Genomic DNA, 25,855 nt, shown 5'->3' on the forward strand with positions numbered 1-25,855 from the left:
AGAATCCCCAGGTAGGCCCCCCAAAACCATAAAGTGAGCCTTCTAGTTTAAAAGCCCGGTGCAGTAAACTCCATCCCAGAGTAGAAGTAAGGTCAGCCCAGTTGGGTCCATCTCCTGTTTTAATGGTTCCCGCCTCCTAATCAGGAAAGATGTCTATGATAACTAACTGTTTAGGGGCCTTGCTGCCTCAAACCACTGTTATACACAGTTGTAAGGGTCAGCCCCTAGAATTATCAAGTGCATCTCCAGTGATAAATAGTTCACGCAGACTGTTATGCCTTCTTCTGGTCACAATAGGCCACTGTGTCTTTAAGAAAGAAAGAAATGAAATTGTTGTTCCAGAGGATGTAAAAGGAGTTCAAGTTCCCGGGCTTAGAGAGCTGGAGACTGCGTCCTTGCCGAGGTGTACAGAGAGAGTCTGCTGTTGTGGGACAGAGCTACATGGGCTATAAAGTGATTTTTCCTGGCTGCTGTGGGACAGGTCAACAGAGACTGCAAATTGTGTTCCAGAGGAGCAAAATGTTCAATTCAGAGACCTGTGACAGGACGGGTTACTCCTGTCAGAGCTGGACTATGTGGATGCCTGCACCTGCACTCTAGCGACAGAGAAGAAAAGACCACGCTGGGACAAGCAAGCTACCGGATTAGGAGCCAGACTGCACCTGCCTTCATGTGCCAGACCAAGACATGCAGCTACCTGCAGAACTGTGAGTGTGCCCCGTGCTGATCTGTGGTAGGACATAGAGCAGGAGACTTAGTCAGTGCATTTTAGAAACATGTCCTGAGTAGCAGGGACAGACAGGTGTATATTATAGGAGAGTAGCTTGCATTTTTTATGTGTTTGCTGTTTAGAGCGCATTTTGTTTGGATGCAAAGTTCAGTTATCCTTCCTGTAAATTTATGTAAACCTGTTTACGCTGTTTCTGTCATTTGTTGATTGCTCCTCTGGTGCATTGGCACAATATTGTTAATCCGATTTTCTGTCCGTTATATTTTGCCCTTTAATAAAGCCGGTATCTGCTTCAGCCTCTTTGTCTGCTGTACTGTATTTGAATCCTGCCCTGCAGTCTTTTTCTCCCCTGAACACTACACAGTACTTCTTTAGTGAGTAGCAGTAGTTATTAATATGAGGCGAGCCTATCAGTACTTTTCATTGACAGTTGCTTCTCCAATCAGCCTCCTTTGGTGACAGAATAGTTTGGATTCGTTGAGCACTGGGCCGACTTTTCAATGAGATACAAGCTATATTCAGATGATAATTAGCTCCTAAATGAAAGGGGGGTGTTGTGCTGGGGGAGAGAATTCTAACAGGGGTGGCAGAGTATTTCAAGTAGGAATGAGAGGGGAGAGTAAGGCAGAAAATGAAGTGGTAGATAGGTCAGAGAGGGTTCAGAATATATTGAAGGGAAGAGAAATGGATTATGGGAGTGTTATTAGGGTAGCAGATAGGGACAGACCCATTCTTTACAAATATAGATGAGCGAATTTTTCAATAATCCGATTCGCCGGTTCGCCGAATTTTTGGGGAAAAATTTGGTTCGATCCAAATATATTTGCGGCAAATTATGTTATAAAACAGCTATTTCCTGGCTGCTAAGAACCTTTATAGTAGTGTAGAACACTGTGCCTTGCAGTTACATGCATATGGAGTCTGCTTTGGTATTGAAATAATACTGTGAGTCCGTATGACATGCAGATGACAGGCTTCATTCTTAGAATCACTGCACACTTCACTTATTAGGGCAGTCACGGAGTTAAAACTGACCAAATACCTCAAGTATGAACTCAGCCTTACAGGTCGATGTTAGCGCCAAGAAGAAGCACACTCCTTTTACACCGTCGCCAGCTGATTCCACATAGATGTCTACAGAACCTGTTCTAATAAACGCGTATACAAGTAGAGCTCCCCGAACAGAGTGGAGAGAGTGTCAGCAGTAAGTTTGTGTTGACGTCACTGATTCATTTGCCCTTCCTCTGATCCGTCAGAACAATAACCCACAAAAATGGATCCTGTCTGTGGAGCATACGTCACTCGGTCAGAATTTGCTCAGTAATCCATCAGTATTGCTAATGCCCCAAAAAAAAAAAAAAAAGGAGTGGATCTAAACCAGAGATGACACGTGAATAGAATATTTGCATGTCTTCTGTGTTTTGTACCCACTCCTGCTTTTGGCTACCAAATCATAAGCCAGTTCTGACGGGACCATACAGGCCTTAAAGCTGCTACACAGGATCCGTTGTGCGTCTCGTTTTTCCTTCCTTCTGACAGATCAGAAGAAAGGTCAAATAAATGATGATGTCAGCCAGGCTGAAAGGCAAAATAGTGGCCCAGTCATGATGTGGGGAGGGTGGGAACAGCATGAGAAGTCCACAGAGCTGGACCTATGACATAGTGGTGAGGTGGAAGCAGCATGAGGAGACCATAGAGTGGCCCAATGACAGAGTCTGGTGGCGGCAGAATCAGAAGACCACAGAGTGGCACGACGACGAAAGATTGTGGAAGTGGCAGCAGCATGAGGAGGCCACAGAATAGCATGACGATGAGAGATTGTAGAGATGGCAGCAGCATGAGGAGGCTACAGAGTGCCACGAAGACAAAGTGTGGAGGTGTCAGCAGTATGAAGAGGCCAGAGTAGCATGATGACTAGAGATTGTGGAGGTGGCAGCAGCATGAGGAGGCTACAGAGTGCCACGAAGACAAAGTGTGGAGGTGTCAGCAGTATGAAGAGGCCAGAGTAGCATGATGACTAGAGATTGTGGAGGTGGCAGCAGCATGAGGAGGCCACAGGGTGGCACCATGCCAAAGTGTGAAGGTGTCAGCAGTATGAGGAGGCCACCAAGTGGCACAATGACCAAGTATGGAGTAGGCAGCAGTATGAGGAGTCCACCAAGTGGACCAATGCTGCCCATTACCCCTGAGGAAGCCAGTGTAACTGGCGAAACATGTTGGGGGGCAGTGTTAGGTTTTAATTAGCGGTCACTCTACCACTGTTTACCAGCATTTCAACATTAGTCCAGGTGGACTATAGGTTCAATATCGTTAGTAGTGGCATTTATAGGAGATAGTGCTGTTTAGTCCACGTCGGCATCATCTGTCAGCAGATAGTATTTCTAGTCGCCTGGTGGCTTGTACACCCCAACACATGCAGCAGGCTTATTAGCAAGGTTACTAGATTCAGACATAGTTAACACTTGCTGACGTGGGAAGGCAAACAATTGCCCGTTCTTTTTCAACAGGTTAGGGATCGTGTTAGTTTATTTTCCTTCCCTCTCCCCCCCCCCCCTATCTCCTCCAGTACTACGAGCCAGTAGGATCAACAGTGGCGGGGTGACTGTGTTTTTAATAACCTAGTCACTTTTCTGTTCCAATGGTCTGTACAACCAATAATATAGCGTTCTATGCATACTATCCAGTTTTTAATGTATACCGAATAAAAGTGATATATTAATTTGACTTGGGCCAAGATAGGTTTTTTTGCCCACGTTGGCATATGTAAATAAAGTTAAGTATTAACCTTGCTCTAGTCTGGTCCTTTAGTTATAGAGAGCAGCATGAGGAGGCTACAGAGTGCCACGAAGACAAAGTGTGGAGGTGTCAGCAGTATGAAGAGGCCAGAGTAGCATGATGACTAGAGATTGTGGAGGTGGCAGCAGCATGAGGAGGCCACAGGGTGGCACCATGCCAAAGTGTGAAGGTGTCAGCAGTATGAGGAGGCCACCAAGTGGCACAATGACCAAGTATGGAGTAGGCAGCAGTATGAGGAGTCCACCAAGTGGCACAATGACTGAGTCTGGAGTTGGTAGCAGCACGGGAAGACCACAGAGTGGCCCAATGACAGAGTGTGGAGGTGGTAGTGGCAGCAGCAGCATCAGGAGAAGGCCACCAAGTGGCACAATGACCAAGTCTGGAGGTGGGAGCAGTATGAAGAGTCCACCAAGTGGTACAATGACCGAGTCTAGAGGTGGTGTCAGCAAGAAAAGACCACAGAGTGGCACAATGTCACAGTCTGGAGTTGGCGGCAGCATGAGGAGACCACAAAGTGGCCCAACAATAGAGTGAGGAGGTCTCAGCAGCATCAGCATCAGGAGGATGCCACAGATCAGTGGCACAATGACAGAGTGTGGAGGTGGCAACAGCAGCAGAATCAGGAGGATAGCACAGAGTGGCAAGGTGACATAGTGTGGAGATGGCAGTACCAGCAGCAGCACCAGGATACCACAGAGTAGCAAGGTGACATAGTGTGGAGATGGCAGTAGAAGAATCAGGATACCGCAGAGTGGCAGGGTGACATAGTGTGGAGATGGCAGTAGCAGCAGCAGCAGCAGCAGCAGCATCAGGATACCACAGAGTGGCAAGGTGACATAGTGTGGAGATGGCAGTAGCAGAATCAGGATACAGCAGAGTGGCAAGGTGACATAGTGTGGAGATGGCAGTAGCAGCAGCATGAGGATACAACAGAGTGGCAAGGTGACATATCGTGGAGATGGCAGTAGCAGCAGCATCAGGAGGACACCACAGAGTGGCAAGGTGACATAGTGTGGAGATGGCAGTAGCAGCATCAGGATACCACAGAATGGCAAGGTGACATAGTGTGGAGATGGCAGTAGCAACAGCAGCATCAAAATACCACAGAATGGCAAGGTGACATAGTGTGGAGATGGCAGCAGCAGCATCAAAATACCACAGAGTGGCAAGGTGACATAGTGTGGAGATGGCAGTAGCAGAATCAGAATACCGCAGAGTGGCAAGGTGACATAGTGTGGAGATGGCAGTAGCAGCAGCATCAGGATACAACAGAGTGGCAAGGTGACATATTGTGGAGATGGCAGTAGCAGCAGCATCAGGAAGATACCACAGAGTGGCAAGGTGAAATAGTGTGGAGATGGCAGTAGCAGCATCAGGATACCACAGAATGGCAAGGTGACATAGTGTGGAGATGGCAGTAGCAGAATCAGGATACCACAGAGTGGCAAGGTGACATAGTGTGGAGATGGCAGCAGCATCAGGGAGAGACCACAGAGTGGCAATGCGACATAGTGTAAAGATTTTATTAAATAAAGTCCCTTTTAGGAACCCTCGGGATATTATTAGTAATGACACATCTATGGTCTATTCAGACCCTAAATTCCCTGTAGGGGTCCCTAACTGAAAATAAAAATATTTCTTTATTAGTTATTATTTTAAAATAAATGAACCAAACAACTATAGAAAACTATTAAAATTATCAGTGTCTGATGGAGGGTACAATTGGAGTGTATGAATGTATTTGCCTTTGTCACATGTAGCCACTGTGGAGTGCAGTGCCTCCCATTCATTTGTATGGGGTATAACTGCACTTGCAAGCCTCTGCTAATACTTTGTTTGTGCATTCATACAATGTGATGGCAGATTGGGCGCTCCTATTAAGATCCTTTTATCGTTCGGCCTTTATATTCAGGCTGGACAACAGTGAAACAATGTTGCTAGGTTTGTGTGCACTTTTGAAGCTGCCACTAGTCTGCTCAATTCACTTGTCTCTAGGCTACACTCTACACTTTTGTGCTACTGACTGCTCTATTTCATCCATAGAAGTCACTGTTCACGCTAAACCGCTCATGTGGCATGCTCAATTCCACTCCTCAATGTCTGGTGCTGTCTCTGCAGCGTACTCTTTTTATACTAGTCCCTAACATTTCAGGCACTGTTTAAAATACAGGACGTCATACCACCCCTCCCGACATGTTTCGCCACGCTCGGTGGCTTCGTCAGGGGATGTGGGGTATGTGGACGCCGCGCGCATGTCTCGACCCTCCTAAATAACTTTCTAGGTCCCGCCCACCTATCCCAAGTTTCCCTTCAGCCAATCACTGTGGGCGCTCCGGTAAGGTCCTCAAGTCAAAGCACAGGATGTCTCTCTGACGCACATCCTGTGCACTATTCTCCTCCCCCGTAGTGACTCACTGCTGATCTCACATTTGTTTCGTCAGATGACTATTGGGGCGGTACCCACCAGGGCGGTACCCGGTAAGGTCCTCAAGTCAAAGCACATGATGTCTCCCTGACGCACATACTGTGCGCTATTCTCCTCCCCCTTTGTGACTCACTGCTGACGTCACACTTGTTTAGTCAGATGACTAATGGGGCAGTACCCACCAAAGCGAATTAGGTGAGATCGTCACTTCTCTCCACCTTTTATTCGCCCAACCCCATCTCCTTCTCCTTAATTACACTTTTAACCCATCCATGTCCCTCATTGACATACAATATTTAATGCATGCCACCTTACTGTATACACCATTAGGTGCAGAGTTAGTCTGCAATTTACATTCTGTATGAGGGGGACGGACAAGCAGCGTTTTTGGAGTATGGGGTTTAACACTTTGTCAGTCACAATGGATTGATGTTTTAATATTAATTATATTTTCAATATAACATATGGAGTCCCCACTATTTTTAAGGATATGTCCACAAGGGCTCCGCAGACATCTGACCTGTATTTGGACCCATTCTCGAAGCTGCCTATATCAGTTGTCCACCATACTTTATACATGACCAAGAGAGCTCTTTTGCTCTAATTCATATATATCCATGCGTATGATGCTACGGCTGTCTCTTTTAATATGGATTAGGTGGTATTTTGATAATCGGGCCGCAGTAATTCCTCAATTAAACTGGGGTCTGGGATGCAATTTTTCCTAGTTTATTGCTTAAATTTTTTATATCACAGATTATTTTAGTTTGCAATCAAGTATGTATATTTCCTTAAATTGTGCTATGTCAGATAAAGGCCGTATATGAGAAACCCTCATTTAGGCCGCCCGGACTCATAGTTTATATACACATATAAATGCAGACGTTAACTGAGAATATATTTTTCTTTTTGTACTGAAACAGGCCATTAAACGTTTTCAACACATATAACTGCCAAAGTGAACTGAGAATATATTTTTCTTTCTGTACTGAAATAGGCCACTAAACGCTTTCAACACAAATAAGTGAAACAGTGAAGTGCGTATATGTTTTTTTTTCTGTACTGAAATAGAACACTAAACGCTTTTAACACATATAACTGCAGAAGTGAGCTGAGAATATACTTTTCTATTTGTACTGAAATAGGCAAGTAAATGTTTTTAGCAGAAATAAATGCACCACTGAAGTGCGTATATATTTTTCTTTCTGTACTTAAATAGGCCATTAAACGCTTTTGCCACAAATAAGTGCACCAGTGAAGTGCGTATATTTTTTTCCTTGTATACTAAAATGAGCCACTAAATGCTTATTCCAGGAATAAATGCACCACTGAAGTGCATATATATTTTTCTTTTTGTGCTGAAATAGGCCACTAAACGCTTTTGCCACAAATAAGTGCACCAGTAAAGTACGTATATTATTTTTTTCTATACTGAAATAGGCCACTAAATGCTTTTGCCACAAATAGCTGCACCAGTGAAGTGCGTATATTTTTTTCTTTCTGCACTGAAGTAGGCCACTAAATGCTTTCAATACATATAACCGTCGACGTGAACTGAGAATATATTTTTCTTTTTGCACTGAAATAGGCCACTAAACGATTTCAACGCATATAACCGCCGAAGTGTACTGAGAATATATTTTTCTTTTTGTACTGAAATAGGCCACTAAATGTTTTCAACACAAATAACTGCCGACGTGAACTGAGAATATATTTTTCTTTTTGTACTGAAATAGGCCACTAAATGCTTTCAACACATATAACCGCCAACATGAACTGAGAATAATATTTTTTTTTGTACTGAAATAGGCCACTAAAGGCTTTCAAGACATATAACTGCCGACGTGTACTGAGAATATATTTTAGTTTTTGTACTAAAATAGGCCACTAAACGCTTTCAACACATATAACCGCCGACGTGTACTGAGAATATATTTTTCTTTTTGTACTGAAATAGGCCACTAAATGCTTTCAACACAAATAACCGCCAAAGTGAACTGAGAATATATTTTTCTTTTTGTACTGAAATAGGCCACTAAACGCTTTCAACACATATAACTGCCGACGTGAACTGAGAATATATTTTTCTTTTTGTACTGAAATAGGCCACTAAATGCTTTCAACACATATAACCGCCGATGTGAACTGAGAATATATTTTTCTTTCTGTACTGAAACAGGCCACTAAACGCTTTTGTCACAAATAACTGCAACAGTGAAGTGCATATATTTTTTCTTTCTGTACTGAAATAGGCCACTACATGCTTTCAACACATAAAACTGCAGAAGTGAACTGAGAATATATTTTTCTTTTTGTACTAAAATAGGCCAGTAAACACTTTTAGCAGACATAAATGCACCAGTAAAGTGCACATATATTTTTTCTTTCTGTACTGAAATAGGCCACTACATGCATTTGCCACAAATAAGTGCACCAGTGAAGTGCGTATATATTTTTTCTTTCTGTACTGAAATAGGCCACTAAACGTTTTTACCACAAATAACTGCAACAGTGAAGTGAGTATATTTCTTTCTTTCTTTACTGAAATAGGCCACTAAATGCTTTTGCCACAAATAACTGCACTAGTGAAGTGCATATAATTTTTTCTATCTGTATTGAAATAGGCCACTAAACGCTTTCAACACATAAAACTGCAGGAGTGAACTGAGAATATATTTTTCTTTTTGTACTGAAATAGGCCAGTAAATGCTTTTAGCAGAAATAAATGCACCAGTGAAGTGCATATATTTTTTTTCTTTCTCTACTGAAATAGGCCACTAAAAGTTTTCGCTACAAATAACTGCAACAGTGAAGTGTGTATATTTTTTTCTTTCTATACTGAAAAAGGCCACTAAACCCTTTTTCAGAAATAAATGCACCAGTGAAGTGCATATATATTTTTCTTTCTGTACTGAAGTAGGCCACTAAACGCTTTTGTCATAAATAAGTGCACCAGTGAAGTGCGTATATTTTTTTCTTTATGTACTGAAATAGGCCACTAAACTCTTTTGTCACAAATAAGTGCACCAGTGAAGTGCGTATATATTTTTCTATCTGTACTGAAATAGTCCACTAAACGCCTTTTAAAGAAATAAATGCACCAGTGAAGTTCGTATATATATTTTTTTCTGTACTGAAATAGGCCACTAAATGCTTTTTCCAGAAATAAATGCACTAGTGAAGTTCATATATATTTTTATTTCTGTTGAGAAATAGGCCACTAAACGCTTTTGTCACAAATAAGTGCACCAGTGAAGTGCGTATATATTTTTTTGTCTGTACTGAAATAGGATACAAAACTATTTCAACGTAAATACCGCCGAAGTGAACTGAGAATATATTTTTCTTTCTGTACTAAAATAGGCCACTAAACGCTTTTTCAGAAATAAATGCACCAGTGAAGTTCGTATATATATTTTTCTTTCTGTACTGAAATAGGCCACTAAACGCTTTTGTCACAAATAAGTGCACCAGTGAAGTGCATATATATTTTTCTGTCTGTACTAAAATAGGCCACTAAACGCTTTTTCAGAAATAAATGCACCAGTGAAGTTCGTATATATATTTTTCTTTCTGTACTGAAATAGGCCACTAAACGCTTTTTTCACAAATAAGTGCACCAGTGAAGTGCATATATATTTTTCTTTCTGTACTGAAATAGGCCACTAAACACTCTTGCCACAAATAACTGCAGCAGTGAAGTGAGTATATATTTTTTCTTTCTGCACTGAAATAGGCCACTAAATGCTTTCAACACATATAACCGCAGACAGGAACTGAAAATATATTTTTCTATTTGCATTGAAATAGGCCATTAAACACTCTCAACACATATAACCGCTAACGTGAACTGAGAATAAATTTTTCTTTTTATACTGAAATAGGCCATTAAACGCTCTCAATAGATATAACCGCTGACGTGAACTGAGAATATATTTTTCTTTCTGTACTGAAATAGGCCACTAAACGCTTTCAACACATATAACCGCCGAAGTGAACTGAGAATATATTTTTCTTTCTGTACTGAAATAGGACACTAAACGCTTTCAACACAAATAACTGCCGAAGTGAACTGAGAATATTTTTTTCTTTTTGTACTGAAATAGGCCACTAAACCCTTTTTAACACATATAACCGCCAACGTGAACTGAGAATATATTTTTGTTTTTGTACTGAAATAGGCCAGTAAACGCTTTTAGCAGAAATAAATGCATCAGTGAAGTGTGTATATATTTTTCTTTCTGTACTGAAACAGGCCACTAAATGCTTTTGCCACAAATAACTGCACTAGTGAAGTGCATATTTTTTTTTCTATCTGTACTGAAATAGGCCACTAAACGCTTTCAACACATAAAACTGCAGAAGTGAACTGAGAATATATTTTTCTTTTTGTACTGAAATAGGCCAGTAAACGCTTTTAGCAGAAATAAATGCACCAGTGAAGTGCATATATATTTTTCTTTCTGTACTGAAATAGGCCACTACATGCATTTGCCACAAATAAGTGCACCAGTGAAGTGCATATATTTTTTTTTCTTTCTCTACTGAAATAGGCCACTAAAAGTTTTCGCCACAAATAACTGCAACAGTGAAGTGCGTATATTTTTTTCTTTCTATACTGAAGAAGGCCACTAAACCCTTTTTCATAAATAAATGCCCCAGTGAAGTGCATATATATTTTTCTTTCTGTACTGACGTAGGCCACTAAATGCTTTTGTCATAAATAAGTGCACCAGTGAAGTGTGTATATTTTTTTATTTCTGTACTGAAATAGGCCACTAAACTCTTTTGTCACAAATAAGTGCACCAGTGAAGTGCGTATATATTTTTCTATCTGTACTGTAATATGCCACTAAATGCCTTTTCCAGAAATAAATGCACCAGTGAAGTTCGTATATATATTTTTTTCTGTACTGAAATAGGCCACTAAACGCTTTTTCCAGAAATAAATGCACTAGTGAAGTTCGTATATATTTTTATTTCTGTTGAGAAATAGGCCACTAAACGCTTTTGTCACAAATAAGTGCACCAGTGAAGTGCGTATATAGTTTTTTTGTCTGTACTGAAATAGGCCACAAAACTATTTAAATAACCGCCGAAGTGAACTGAGAATATATTTTTCTTTCTGTACTGAAATAGGCCACTAAACACTTTTGCCACATATAACTGCACCACTCTAGTGCATATATTTTTTTCTTTCCGTACTGAAATAGGCCACTAAATGCTTTCAACACATATAACCGCCGACGGGAACTGAATATATATTTTTCAATTTGCATTGAACACATATAACCGCTAACGTGAACTGAGAATACATTTTTCTTTTTGTACTGAAATAGGCCACTTAACGCTCTCAACACATATAACCGCCAACGTGAACTGAGAATAATATTTTTTTTGTACTGAAATAGGCCACTAAAGGCTTTCAAGACATATAACTGCCGACGAGAACTGAGAATATATTTTAGTTTTTGTACTAAAATAGGCCACTAAACGCTTTTAACACATATAACCGCCGATGTGAACTGAGAATATATTTTTCTTTTTGTACTGAAATAGGCCACTAAACGCTTTCAACAAAAATAACCGCCGACGTGAACTGAGAATATATTTTTCTTTTTGTACTGAAATAGGCCACTAAACGCTTTCAACAAAAATAACCGCCGAAGTGAACTGGGAATATATTTTCTTTTTGTACTGAAATAGGCCACTAAAACGCTTTCAACACATATAACTGCCGACATGAACCTTAGAATATATTTTTCTTTTTGTACTGAAATAGGCAAGTAAAGGCTTTCAACACATATAACCGAAGTGAACTGAGAATATATTTTTCTTTCTGTACTGAAATAGGCCACTAAACGCTTTCAACACATATAACTGCCGACATGAGCCTTAGACTATATTTTTCTTTTTGTACTGAAATAAGCCACTAAGCGCTTTCAACACATATAACGGAAGTAAACTGAGAATATATTTTGTACTGAAATAGGCCAGTAAACGCTTTTAGCAGAAATAAATGCACCAGTGAAGTGCATATATATTTTTTTTCTGTACTGAAATAGGCCACTACATGCATTTGCCACAAATAAGTGCACCAGTCAAGTGCGTATATTTTTTTCTTTCTGTACTGAAATAGGCCACTAAATGCTTTTTCAGAAATAAATGCACCAGTGAAGTGCATATATATTTTTCTTTCTGTACTGAAGTAGTCCACTATACGCTTTTGTCATATATAGGTGCACCAGTGAAGTGCGTATATTTTTTCTTTCTGTACTGAAATAGGCCACTAAACTCTTTTGTCGCAAATAAGTGCACCAGTGAAGTGCGTATATATTTTTCTGTCTGAACTGAAATAGGCCACTAAATGATTTTTCAAGAAATAAATGCACCAGTGAAGTTCGTATATATATATTTTTCTGTACTGAAATAGGCCACTAAACGCTTTTTCCAGAAATAAATGCACCAGTGAAGTTTGTATATATTTTTCTTTCTGTACTGAAATTGGCCACTAAACGCTTTTGGCACAAATAAGTGCACCAGTGAAGTGCGCATATTTTTTTCCTTCTGTACAGAAATAGACCTCTAAACGCTTTTGCCACAGATAAGTGCACCAGTGAAGTGCATATATATTTTTCTTTCTGTACGGAAATAGGCCACTAAACGCTTTTGCCACAAATAACTGCACCAGTGAAGTTCGTATATTTTTTCTTTCTGTATTGAAATAGGCCACTAAATGCTTTCAACAGATGTAACCGCCGACAGGAACTGAAAATATATTTTTCTATTTGCATTGAAATAGGCCAGTAAATGCTCTCAACACATATAACCACCAACGTGAACTGAGATTAAATTTTTCTTTTTGTACTGAAATCGGCCACTAATCGCTTTCAACACATATAACCGCCGACGTGAACTGAGAATATATTTTTCTTTCTGTACTGAAATAGGCCAGTAAACGCTTTCAACACATATAACCGAAGTGAACTGAGAATATATTTTTCTTTCTGTACTGAAATAGGCCACTAAACGCTTTTTCAGAAATAAATGCACCAGTGAAGTTCGTATATATATTTTTCTTTCTGTACTGAAATAGGCCACTAAACGCTTCTGTCACAAATAAGTGCACCAGTGAAGTGCGTATATATTTTTCTGTCTGTATTGAAATATGCCACTAAACGCTTTTTCCAGAAATAAATGCACCAGTGAAGTTTGTATATATTTTTCTTTCTGTACTGAAATACGCCACTAAACTCTTTTTCCAAAAATAAATGCACTAGTGAAGTTTGTATATATTTTTCTTTCTGTACTTAAATAGGGCACTAAACACTTTTGGCACAAATAAGTGCACCAGTGAAGTGCATATATAATTTTCTTTCTGTACTGAAATAGGCCACTAAACACTTTTGCCACAAATAACTGCACCAGTCTAGTGCATATATTTTTTTCTTTCTGTACTGAAAGGCCACTAAATGCTTTCAACACATATAACCGCCGACGGGAACTGAAAATATATTTTTCAATTTTCATGGAACACGCTCTCAACACATATAACCGCTAACGTGAACTGAGAATAAATTTTTATTTTTGTACTGAAATAGGCCACTAAACGCTCTCAACACATATAACCGCCAACGTGAACTGAGAATAATATTCTTTTTTGTACTGAAATAGGCCACTAAACGCTTTCAAGACATATAACTGCCGACGTGAACTGAGAATATATTTTAGTTTTTGTACTAAAATAGGCCACTAAACGCTTTTAACACATATAACCGCCGACGTGAACTGAGAATATATTTTTCTTTTTGTACTGAAATAGGCCACTAAACGCTTTCAACAAAAATAACCGCCGACGTGAACTGAGAATATATTTTTCTTTTTGTACTGAAATAGGCCACTAAACGCTTTCAACAAAAATAACCGCCGAAGTGAACTGGGAATATATTTTCTTTTTGTACTGAAATAGGCCACTAAAACGCTTTCAACACATATAACTGCCGACATGAACCTTAGAATATATTTTTCTTTTTGTACTGAAATAGGCAAGTAAAGGCTTTCAACACATATAACCGAAGTGAATGAAAGAATCTTATCCGTCTCTCTATGCACCGTGATTCCTTTCTGTGTCCCCGAAGACAGACGTCTGGAGAACGTGTCAATGACAGATGCAGAATTATGTCAGAAACAGTTCTATTTATTGTTGTCGTACAGGGCCTTATATACTTTCAAGCATACATACAAGAATAGCTTGAGTTCTTATTACAATAACAGCAGTACCTTATAGAGAAAGAAAGGCATCTCTCATTATAATAATGCTGACTAGAAACTTTCCTTATAAAGACAGAAGGTAATTGTATACATAGTCACCCTTCAATATGATGTCACCCAACCTCTTGTCCTTCATACAGATCACACAGCTAATTCTGTTTAACCCTTCAATCCCCTCTTTAGTCATAAATATGACTTATCTTTTCTCTCTCATAGAGAGGTAAGTAGCATATGCTTGACCAGGGTCTGTGGGTTTTGGACACATTGCACAAAACATCTGTATGAGGGAAGGGATACATTGGATGCAACAACATATAGCAATCAAGGAAGCAATAATAATTATAATACTGATCAATAATGTTCTAAACCAGCTCAAATCCGGCAGCCAGCTCAATAACCAGTCCCACCAAGAGGATGACTCAACATCTTTCCTGATATCATTAGCAATTTCATGTAACCCTTGAATATGGGACTGGATTGATCTGGAATGATCAGATAAATTAAAACAACACATTCCTTTAAAATCTTGACATCCTATATTATGCTTCAGTAACAGATAATCTACAGCAAATCTAGTTTCTAGCACTGCTCCTCTTATACCTTGTATATCTAAAAGCATGTCTGATAAGGCGATAGAGGTATGATTCAGGGATTTTGCTAAGTCACATGCAATAGAATTTATAGTACGAGTATTATATATATCCAGTCTAGGCACTCCTTATATAGAGGCGCCCAAACTTATATATTCTGTATGGCTGAGAAGGGGTAGAGTCACAGTCTACTGATAAAGTCTTGGTAACTGATCTGTAAGCTCTCCTGATAGGGGGTTGACTGGGAAAAGCCAAAGTCAGCCGGGATAACGCACAGGGACCTCCAATAACATTAGCAGGAATGTAATTGTAGGTGCTGTTACCACAAGAAAAAAACCATCCTTTAGGGAGCATTATATTATAGATAAAACTGGGAGTCACAATGGTCTTATTACAACTCATGGAATTATCCAGGGAGCTAGCAAGTCTACTATTCTTTTTACAGGTGTCGTCAATATAATCATATACACTATTCCTAGGTAGTCCACTTTTTATGTCTCTATTATCACAATATAAAGTCATATCCTGGGAAAAAGTAAAACAAGTTTCTGCTGCAGTCACATTAATTGTATTTATTCTAATATTATCCCTGCTATTTCCTGATTTCTGACATTCCCCACAGAAGTCATACAAGGGAATAAAAGATTGTGTATTGTTAGCCTTCGCCCAGACTTCAAGGAGGGAGTCATCGGGTGTAGGCTCAGCAATTTATAAGATCCCGTGGGCTCTGTAAGTCTTTAAGGCACAATGAACTAACATTTTAGGGCATTTGCCATCCTGACTATACTATTCTGTTCAGAATAAAAGGGGACGGGAGCAAAGGAATCCTGCTCCTGATCTCTTTTATATACTGACCGATTATTTGGTGCACCGCAGAAGAAACTCATCTCCTCTGGGTGATAAATACATGTAGTTATAAGCCAGACTGGCAAGAAAATACAAAGATTAATAATTATCAGCAGACAAACAAATCTCCCAGAATATTGTGGGGTCTTCATCTTCAGCCTGTGGCAAGGCACTGTTCAGGGAAACTTCTTCTGAGTTCCCCTCTTTGTTCAGGGAATTCACACCTGCTTCACCCTCTTTGTCTTTGTCTATCACCGGAGAAGAAACCTTAGGGACCCTTTTCACTCTGCTAGCGTGAATCCAGATTGGAGCCTCTTCTGTGAGAATCGCTGTTCTGGTGACTGCTACCACTCGGGTGGGTGGTCCAAACAGGAACTCAGTCTGTTTTCGTCCTTTTGCCAGTCTCTGGACTATCACCACATCTCCTGGTTGGAAAGGATGCGTAGGTTCCTGTGGAGAGAAAGGAGAGGCACGAGCAATATCTTGTTCAATTTGATCTAAAGTTTCTATAAGTTTCCTCACATACTCTGCTTGTACTACTTCTAGATCCCCTTTTTCTATCACAGGGGCCTTTGACCCCAAGGGGTGGGGAAGGGTCTTCCCATTAGGACCCCAAATGGTGAGTACCCAGTATCCTTGTTAGGCTGCATCCTAATTTCTGAGACATATAATACTCTGCTAAACATAAGATTGTACCTTTGATCTAAGACCTGGTATAAAAAAATCTCTCTGAATGAGGTCAGTGGTTGCCTGTGCTCCCCTATGGCTAAGACCATGATACTGTTCAATTAAAATCGGGGCGCTTGCAACTGGGATACATGGATTCCCCTCTTTGCAGAGAAGACCCGTATTAGGGTCTTGTACTGCACCTACCGACTGTCATGCCAGTTTGTCGCTAGTAGTAGCCAAATCCTGGAGGCTGAGCAATAGATTGTCAGTAAGGGTAATGTCTGGAACCAGCGAAGGCATTCGAACTGTCGCTGCCGTCCCAATAGCAGCCTCCTTTGCTGCCTGATCAGCCAGGGCATTCCCTTTAGCTACGTGTGTTTGTAGTCCAATATGTGCCTTACAATGGATAATAGCCACTTTGCTAGGTAATTGGATGGTGGCCAGGAGATCATGTTCTAGGGTGGAATGTGAGATACATCTCCCATCTGCAGCTATGAAACCTCTCCTCTGCCAGATTACCCCATGATCATAGACAACCCCAAAGGCATACTTGGAATCAGTGTATACAGCCACATCGTTCCCCTCAACATTAGGGCGGGAACAGGATCCATCCATAAATATATCAGGAGCTCCACCATGGGTGTGGACTGTAAGTCAGGCCTAGGTGAGGTATGCTCATGTATGAGTTCAGTACATGCATGGGGAGGAGGCAAATCATCCTGCTCTCCCTTGTAGCCAAGCAGGGCATTCAGGATAGCCAGTGGACCGAACGTGGGTGCTGAGTATTTGATATGAAGTTGAGGATTAGATAGCAACAAAACTTCATATCCACTCAGTCTTTGTGCTGACATATGTTGCGTATGTATGTTCCTCAACAGGGCTTGAACATTGTGTGAGGTATGTAGAGTAGTGGGATGACCTAGGGTGATAGGCGTGACCATCTCAGCGACCATAGCACAGGCTGCCAAACTCCTGAGACACGCAGGCATGCCCTGAACCTGTACGGGAACCACTGTTGAGAAAAAAGCAGCAGGGTGGAATTTACCTCCATGATCCTGCGCCAGGACTCCTGCCATGGTTTTACAATTGTCCCTGGCAAATAAGTGAAACATCACGCCATAGTCGGGTAGGCCCAAACCAGGACTAGAAACCATTGCACATTTCAAATGACTAAAAGCTTGTAACATGTCATCAGACCATTTAATGGAGTCAGGCATCTCAGTATTAGTGGCTTGTCTCAGAATATTATCAGGAACAATCAGCAATCCATTGGTGGCAGTAACCAATCATGCCAAGAAAGGTCAACATATCTTTCTTGGTTTGTGGGCGGGGCAGACCCAGTATGGCGGTAATTCTGGCATGGCTGATCCTCCTTTCACCTTTACTGAGAACGAAGCCCAAATACTCAACACTGTCCATACACCATTGTAATTTCTTCCTAGAAACTTTGTGACCACAGTTACATAGCCACAGTAGTAAACTAACACAGTCTGCCTGGCAGGCCTCCCGAGTAGAACTACATATGAGGAGATCATCCACATATTGTAGAAGGACAGAACCATGAGGGGCAGTCCAAGGGCGCAGTGTAATTTGGAGGACAATGGAGTAGACTACTGGAGAGTCCACATAACCCTGAGGCATTCTACACCAAGTATACTGGCAAAATTTAAATGTAGAAGCAAAAAGTGGCCGTGTCTCCTTGTCAACTGGGACAGAAAAAAATGCATTCATCAAATCAATAACAGAGAAAAACTCTGCATGGCAGGAATAGCTGATAGCAGAGATGGTACGTCAGGAACCACAGGGGCTATGGGTATAATAACAACCTTATTAATATCAACTACTTCAATAGGTCCCTTTAACAAGATGACCCCTATAGTCATAAAAGTGAACTGTTCCTCAAGGTCACTGTCCTCATCATGAGGAGGTATATGTTCAGGTTTGGGAAAACATATATTTTTTTCTTTTCTAAGGCGCATGGGAGAAATGACATCTCTAGTGTTAGAAATGTGTGAATTGCAGTCTACATGTTCTCGTATTTCCAGGACAACAACTGGTCTATCCCAAACCGTCAGAAACTGCATTTTTAGCTCAGGAGCCCTCCCCCCCCTCCCTTCACTGCTGTCACTCGAAGCCTTGTGTATGTGATGGACATGAGGAGAAGGGGGGCAGGGAGCTGCGGGCAGCGTCTGAACTATCTCCCAACAGATGCTTTGAAGAAGATGTATGTACTGTAAAAGGATTCTAGAGTGTCAGCTCTTCTCCTATTTTCTTCATCCCTTTTGAGCCAATTTAATAATGTCTGGGCCTCAAAGTACTTTTTAATCTAAGTCACCTGTTAGAAGGGACGGATATATCTGTGGGATATTTCCTAAATTGGGAGGAAGGGCTTCTAGAGTGAACTCCTTGTCAATTCTTTATCTAACTCATGTTTCTTTTTATATCCCTCCTGGTTCTCTGTCTTCTGCTTGTGAACCTTTATTTGGTCTATCATACCAATATGGTGCTTAAGTAAGGCAATTTTTCCTACTGGACTTCATACACTGCAGGTCCCACTGGAGGTCTGGACCATAATATGGGTAAGCTTCAGTGTCATCCAAACATAATCCTGATCACCATATCCATATGGAAGACATCATTAGCCTCTTCCTGAGGGAACAAATTTATACTACACATTCACCCTGTCCATACTGCCAGATTATCAACCCAGGGAGTAACTAAACAACAATCAGTCCCACAGACCCGGGCTACATAATCCTTACAAGTGTCACCTACATTCGGAGGGGGTGGAGAGACCTTTCCTTGCTTTGCACCCATGTCATATAACTTAATTAAGATGGAGGCAGAGCAAAATTGACCCCAGGGCTAGCCGTACAGAATCTATGCACAACGTCCTTCACAATTATCAGGTAGTATAATCCCTTAAAACAGTTACTTGCGTTCACCAGTTGCTGGGTTAAAAGGTCATCCAGGACACACAATAAAGTTAGTACAGTGGTCACAGTTTCAATTGCTGCTTACCTTCAGCATAAAAAAACTACTTAATGCTTTATAACATCAGAACATAACAGAAAGCATAAAAAAGCGACAGAAAAGAAGCAACAGACAAGGGGTGACAAAAGAAATCAAGGTGCAGACACTATATGAAGTCTTCCCAAAAGACTACCTCTGGTATATCCTTCCCGAAAAGATATAACTATATAAAATACTTCCCTAAAGTATCTATGACCTGGCCAGGAGTCTTTTTACAGTCTATCTTCCCTAAAGACAGACACCATCATTTTTCATTCTATCTTCCCTAAAGACAGAGTCTAATCATTCTATCTTCTCTAAAGACAGATCCTAATATTCTATCTTCTCTAAAGACAGATCCTAATATTCTATCTGCTCTAAAGACAGATTCTAATATTCTACCTTCCCCAAAGTAGGTTCTACCTTCCCTAAAGATAGCTTGTCTATTTCTTTCAGAGTGTCTAAAGCGGATTCAAAATAGAAGTAACAGAAAATTTTACGGAAAGCATCGGAATGTCCCCAGTCTTTAGACAGGAATGTTCCGTTACTTACCGAATTCCTGTGTTTCTATTACACGGACGAGCTCCCAACTGAAAGAATCTTATCCGTCTCTCTATGCACCGTGATTCCTTTCTGTGTCCCCGAAGACAGACGTCTGGAGAACGTGTCAATGACAGATGCAGAATTATGTCAGAAACAGTTCTATTTATTGTTGTCGTACAGGGCCTTATATACTTTCAAGCATACATACAAGAATAGCTTGAGTTCTTATTACAATAACAGCAGTACCTTATAGAGAAAGAAAGGCATCTCTCATTATAATAATGCTGACTAGAAACTTTCCTTATAAAGACAGAAGGTAATTGTATACATAGTCACCCTTCAATATGATGTCACCCAACCTCTTGTCCTTCATACAGATCACACAGCTAATTCTGTTTAACCCTTCAGTGAACTGAGAATATATTTTTCTTTCTGTACTGAAATAGGCCACTAAACGCTTTCAACACATATAACTGCCGACATGAGCCTTAGACTATATTTTTCTTTTTGTACTGAAATAAGCCACTAAGCGCTTTCAACACATATAACGGAAGTAAACTGAGAATATATTTTGTACTGAAATAGGCCAGTAAACGCTTTTAGCAGAAATAAATGCACCAGTGAAGTGCATATATATTTTTTTTTCTGTACTGAAATAGGCCACTACATGCATTTGCCACAAATAAGTGCACCAGTCAAGTGCGTATATTTTTTTCTTTCTGTACTGAAATAGGCCACTAAATGCTTTTTCAGAAATAAATGCACCAGTGAAGTGCATATATATTTTTCTTTCTGTACTGAAGTAGTCCACTATACGCTTTTGTCATATATAGGTGCACCAGTGAAGTGCGTATATTTTTTTCTTTCTGTACTGAAATAGGCCACTAAACTCTTTTGTCGCAAATAAGTGCACCAGTGAAGTGCGTATATATTTTTCTGTCTGAACTGAAATAGGCCACTAAATGATTTTTCAAGAAATAAATGCACCAGTGAAGTTCGTATATATATATTTTTCTGTACTGAAATAGGCCACTAAACGCTTTTTCCAGAAATAAATGCACCAGTGAAGTTTGTATATATTTTTCTTTCTGTACTGAAATTGGCCACTAAACGCTTTTGGCACAAATAAGTGCACCAGTGAAGTGCGCATATTTTTTTCCTTCTGTACAGAAATAGACCTCTAAACGCTTTTGCCACAGATAAGTGCACCAGTGAAGTGCATATATATTTTTCTTTCTGTACGGAAATAGGCCACTAAACGCTTTTGCCACAAATAACTGCACCAGTGAAGTTCGTATATTTTTTCTTTCTGTATTGAAATAGGCCACTAAATGCTTTCAACAGATGTAACCGCCGACAGGAACTGAAAATATATTTTTCTATTTGCATTGAAATAGGCCAGTAAATGCTCTCAACACATATAACCACCAACGTGAACTGAGATTAAATTTTTCTTTTTGTACTGAAATCGGCCACTAATCGCTTTCAACACATATAACCGCCGACGTGAACTGAGAATATATTTTTCTTTCTGTACTGAAATAGGCCAGTAAACGCTTTCAACACATATAACCGAAGTGAACTGAGAATATATTTTTCTTTCTGTACTGAAATAGGCCACTAAACGCTTTTTCAGAAATAAATGCACCAGTGAAGTTCGTATATATATTTTTCTTTCTGTACTGAAATAGGCCACTAAACGCTTCTGTCACAAATAAGTGCACCAGTGAAGTGCGTATATATTTTTCTGTCTGTATTGAAATATGCCACTAAACGCTTTTTCCAGAAATAAATGCACCAGTGAAGTTTGTATATATTTTTCTTTCTGTACTGAAATACGCCACTAAACTCTTTTTCCAAAAATAAATGCACTAGTGAAGTTTGTATATATTTTTCTTTCTGTACTTAAATAGGGCACTAAACACTTTTGGCACAAATAAGTGCACCAGTGAAGTGCATATATAATTTTCTTTCTGTACTGAAATAGGCCACTAAACACTTTTGCCACAAATAACTGCACCAGTCTAGTGCATATTTTTTTTTCTTTCTGTACTGAAAGGCCACTAAATGCTTTCAACACATATAACCGCCGACGGGAACTGAAAATATATTTTTCAATTTTCATGGAACACGCTCTCAACACATATAACCGCTAACGTGAACTGAGAATAAATTTTTATTTTTGTACTGAAATAGGCCACTAAACGCTCTCAACACATATAACCGCCAACGTGAACTGAGAATAATATTCTTTTTTGTACTGAAATAGGCCACTAAACGCTTTCAAGACATATAACTGCCGACGTGAACTGAGAATATATTTTAGTTTTTGTACTAAAATAGGCCACTAAACGCTTTTAACACATATAACCGCCGACGTGAACTGAGAATATATTTTTCTTTTTGTACTGAAATAGGCCACTAAACGCTTTCAACAAAAATAACCGCCGAAGTGAACTGAGAATATATTTTCTTTTTGTACTGAAATAGGCCACTACTCGCTTTTAACACATATAACCGCCGACGTGAACTGAGAATATATTTTTCTTTCTGTACTGAAATAGGCCACTTAACGCTTGCAAGACATATAACTGCCGACATGAACTGAGAATATATTTTAGTTTTTTACTGAAATAGGCCAGTAAATGCTTTTAGCAGAAATAAATGCACTAGTGAAGTGCGTATATTTTTTCTTTCTGTAATGAAATAGGCCACTAAACGTTTTCGCCACAAATAACTGCAACAGTGAAGTGAGTTATTGCTGGAATGACAGAGCTGCATAATGACTATTTGGATCCCAAAATAATCTTCCCCTGCACTTGTAAATCGCTTTTCTAGCACTGTCCCTAGCACCTTCTGACATATCTCAATGCTCTAAGATGCTGTGAAATAATTCCTCCCTATCCTTCCCATGCACTTATAAATATTTTTTTCAGTTTCTTTGTTCGCAATGAGGTTTTTCCTATTGCTAACCGTAGCACCTTCTCACATCTGTCCCTGCACTCAGAATGCTGGAAAATGACAGAATCTAAAATGGCTGCCGTATTTATAGGGCTGTGACATCACTGATTGGCTGCATGCATGCATGTCAATCTGGGTGATCCCACCTTTCAGAGTTCCTTACCCCATGTCCCCAGTCCTCACACGTCTAGCCGCCATTTTAGAAAAAATTCTGATTCATTATCACGAAGGACGAGGAAATTCGCATTAGTTGCGAATCAGATTTTTCCTGAAATCCGGATTAAATTCAACTTCATCAGCTTCGATTCACTCATCTCTAGTTATAAATGAACATTGAAGACCAATGTGCCAGAAAAAATCAAGAATTCACATGAATGTGGATAATCAAACAGTAACTTAAAATGTACAGTTAGGTCCATATATATTTGGACACTGACACAAATGTATTTTTTATTACCTTTTAACTAAAACATATTCAAGTTATACAAACCAGATTCCAAAAAAGTTTGGACACAAAACAAATTGTGAATAAAAACTGAATGCAATGATGTGGAGATGGCAAATGTCAATATTTTATTTGTAATAGAACGTAGATGACAGATCAAACGTTTAATCCGAGTAAATGTATAATTTTAAAGGAAAAATACGTTGATTCAAATTTTCACGGTGTCAACAAATCCCCAAAAAGTTGGGACAAGTAGCAATAAGAGGCTGGAAAATGTAAATTTGAGCATAATGAAGAGCTGGAAGACCAATTAACACTAATTAGGTCAATTGGAAACTTGATTGGGTATAAAAAGAGCTTCTAAGAGTGGCAGTGTCTCTCAGAAGCCAAGATGGGTAGAGAATCACCAATTCCCACAATGTTGCGCAGAAAGATAGTGGAGCAATAACAGAAAGGTGTTACCCAGCGAAAAATTGCAAAGACTTTGCATCTATCACCATCAACTGTGCATAACATCATCAGAAGATTCAGAGAATCTGGAACAATCTCTGGGCGTAAGGGTCAAGGGCGTAAAACCATACTGGATGCCCGTGATCTCCGGGCCCTCAAACGACACTGCACCACAAACAGGAATGCTACTGTAAAGGAATTCACAGAATGGGCTCAGGAATACTTCCAGAAACCATTGTCAGTGAACACAATCCACCGTGCCATCCGCCGTTGTCAGCTGAAACTCTACAGTGCAAAGAAGAAGCCATTTCTAAGCAAGATCCACAAGCTCAGGCGTTTTCACTGGGCCAGGGATCATTTAAAATGGAGTGTGGCAAAATGGAAGACTGTTCTGTGGTCAGACGAGTCACGATTCGAAGTTCTTTTTGGAAATCTGGGACGCCATGTCACCCGGACCAAAGAGGACAAGGACAACCCAAGTTGTTATCAACGCTCAGTTCAGAAGCCTGCATCTCTGATGGTATGGGGTTGCATGAGTGCGTGTGGCATGGGCAGCTTGCATGTCTGGAAAGGCACCATCAATGCAGAAAAATATATTCAGGTTCTAGAACAACATATGCTCCCATCCAGACGTCATCTCTTTCAGGGAAGACCCTGCATTTTTCAACAAGATAATGCCAGACCACATTCTGCATCAATCACAACATCATGGCTGTGTAGGAGAAGGATCCGGGTACTGAAATGGCCAGTCTGCAGTCCAGATCTTTCACCTATAGAGAACATTTGGCGCATCATCATAATAGGCCCAAGACGATTGAACAGTTAGAGGACTATATTAGACAAGAATGGGAGAGCATTCCTATTTCTAAACTTGAGAAACTGGTCTCCTCGTCCCCAGACGTCTGTTGAGTGTTGTAAGAAGAAAGGGAGATGCCACACAGTGGTAAAAATGGCCTTGTCCCAACTTTTTGGGGATTTGTTGACACCATGAAATTCTGATTCAACATATTTTTCCCTTAAAATGGTACATTTTCTCAGTTTAAACTTTTGTTCCGTGATTTATGTTCTATTCTGAATAAAATATTAGAAGTTGGCACCTCCACATCATTGCATTCAGTTTTTATTCACGATTTGTATAGTGTCCCAACTTTTTTGGAATCCGGTTTGTAGTTATATAATAGACATGGACATAAAGTCTAGACTTTTAGCTTTCATTTGAGGGTATCCACATTAAAATTGGATGAAGGGTTTAGTTTAAGCTCTTTTACATGTGGCACCCTGTTTCTAAAGGGACCAAAAGTAATTGGACAATTGACTTAACCCCTTAAGGACACAGCCCTATTTCACCTTAAGGACCAGGCCATTTTTTGCAAATCTGACCACTGTCACTTTAAGTGCTGATAACTTTAAAACGCTTTGACTTACCCAGGCCGTTCTGAGATTTTTTTTTCGTCACATATTGTACTTCATGACACTGCTAAAATTGGGTCAAAAAAGTTAATTTTTTTGCATAAAAAAATATTATATTTACCAAAAATTTTGAAAAATTTGCAAATTTCAAAGTTTCAGTTTCTCTACTTCTGTAATACATAGTAATACCCCCAAAAATTGTGATGACTTTACATTCCCCATATGTCTACCTTATGTTTGTAGCATTTTGGGAATGATATTTTATTTTTTGGGGATGTTACAAGGCTTAGAAGTTTAGAAGCAAATTTTGAAATTTTCAGAAATCTTCAAAATCCCACTTTTTATGGACCAGTTCAGGTTTGAAGTCACTTTGTGAGGCTTACATAATAGAAACCACCCAAAAATGACCCCATTCTAGAAACTACACCCCTCAAGGTATTCAAAACTGTTTTTACAAACTTTGTTAACCCTTTAGGTCTTCCACAACACTTCATGGCAAATGGACATACATTTTTAGAATTTAGATTTTTTGGAAAATTTTCCAATATAATCAATTTTTTCCAGGAAAAAAACAAGGGTTAACTGCCAAACAAAACTCAAAATGGGTTGCCCTGATTCTGTAGTTTGCAGAAACACCCCATATGTGGTCGTAAACTACTGTTTGGCCAAACGGGAGCACGTAGAAAGAGGGGAACGCCATATGGGTT

The sequence above is a fragment of the Bufo gargarizans genome, chromosome 1, assembly GCF_014858855.1.
Source record: "Bufo gargarizans isolate SCDJY-AF-19 chromosome 1, ASM1485885v1, whole genome shotgun sequence".
NCBI classification, from domain to species: Eukaryota; Metazoa; Chordata; class Amphibia; order Anura; family Bufonidae; genus Bufo; species Bufo gargarizans.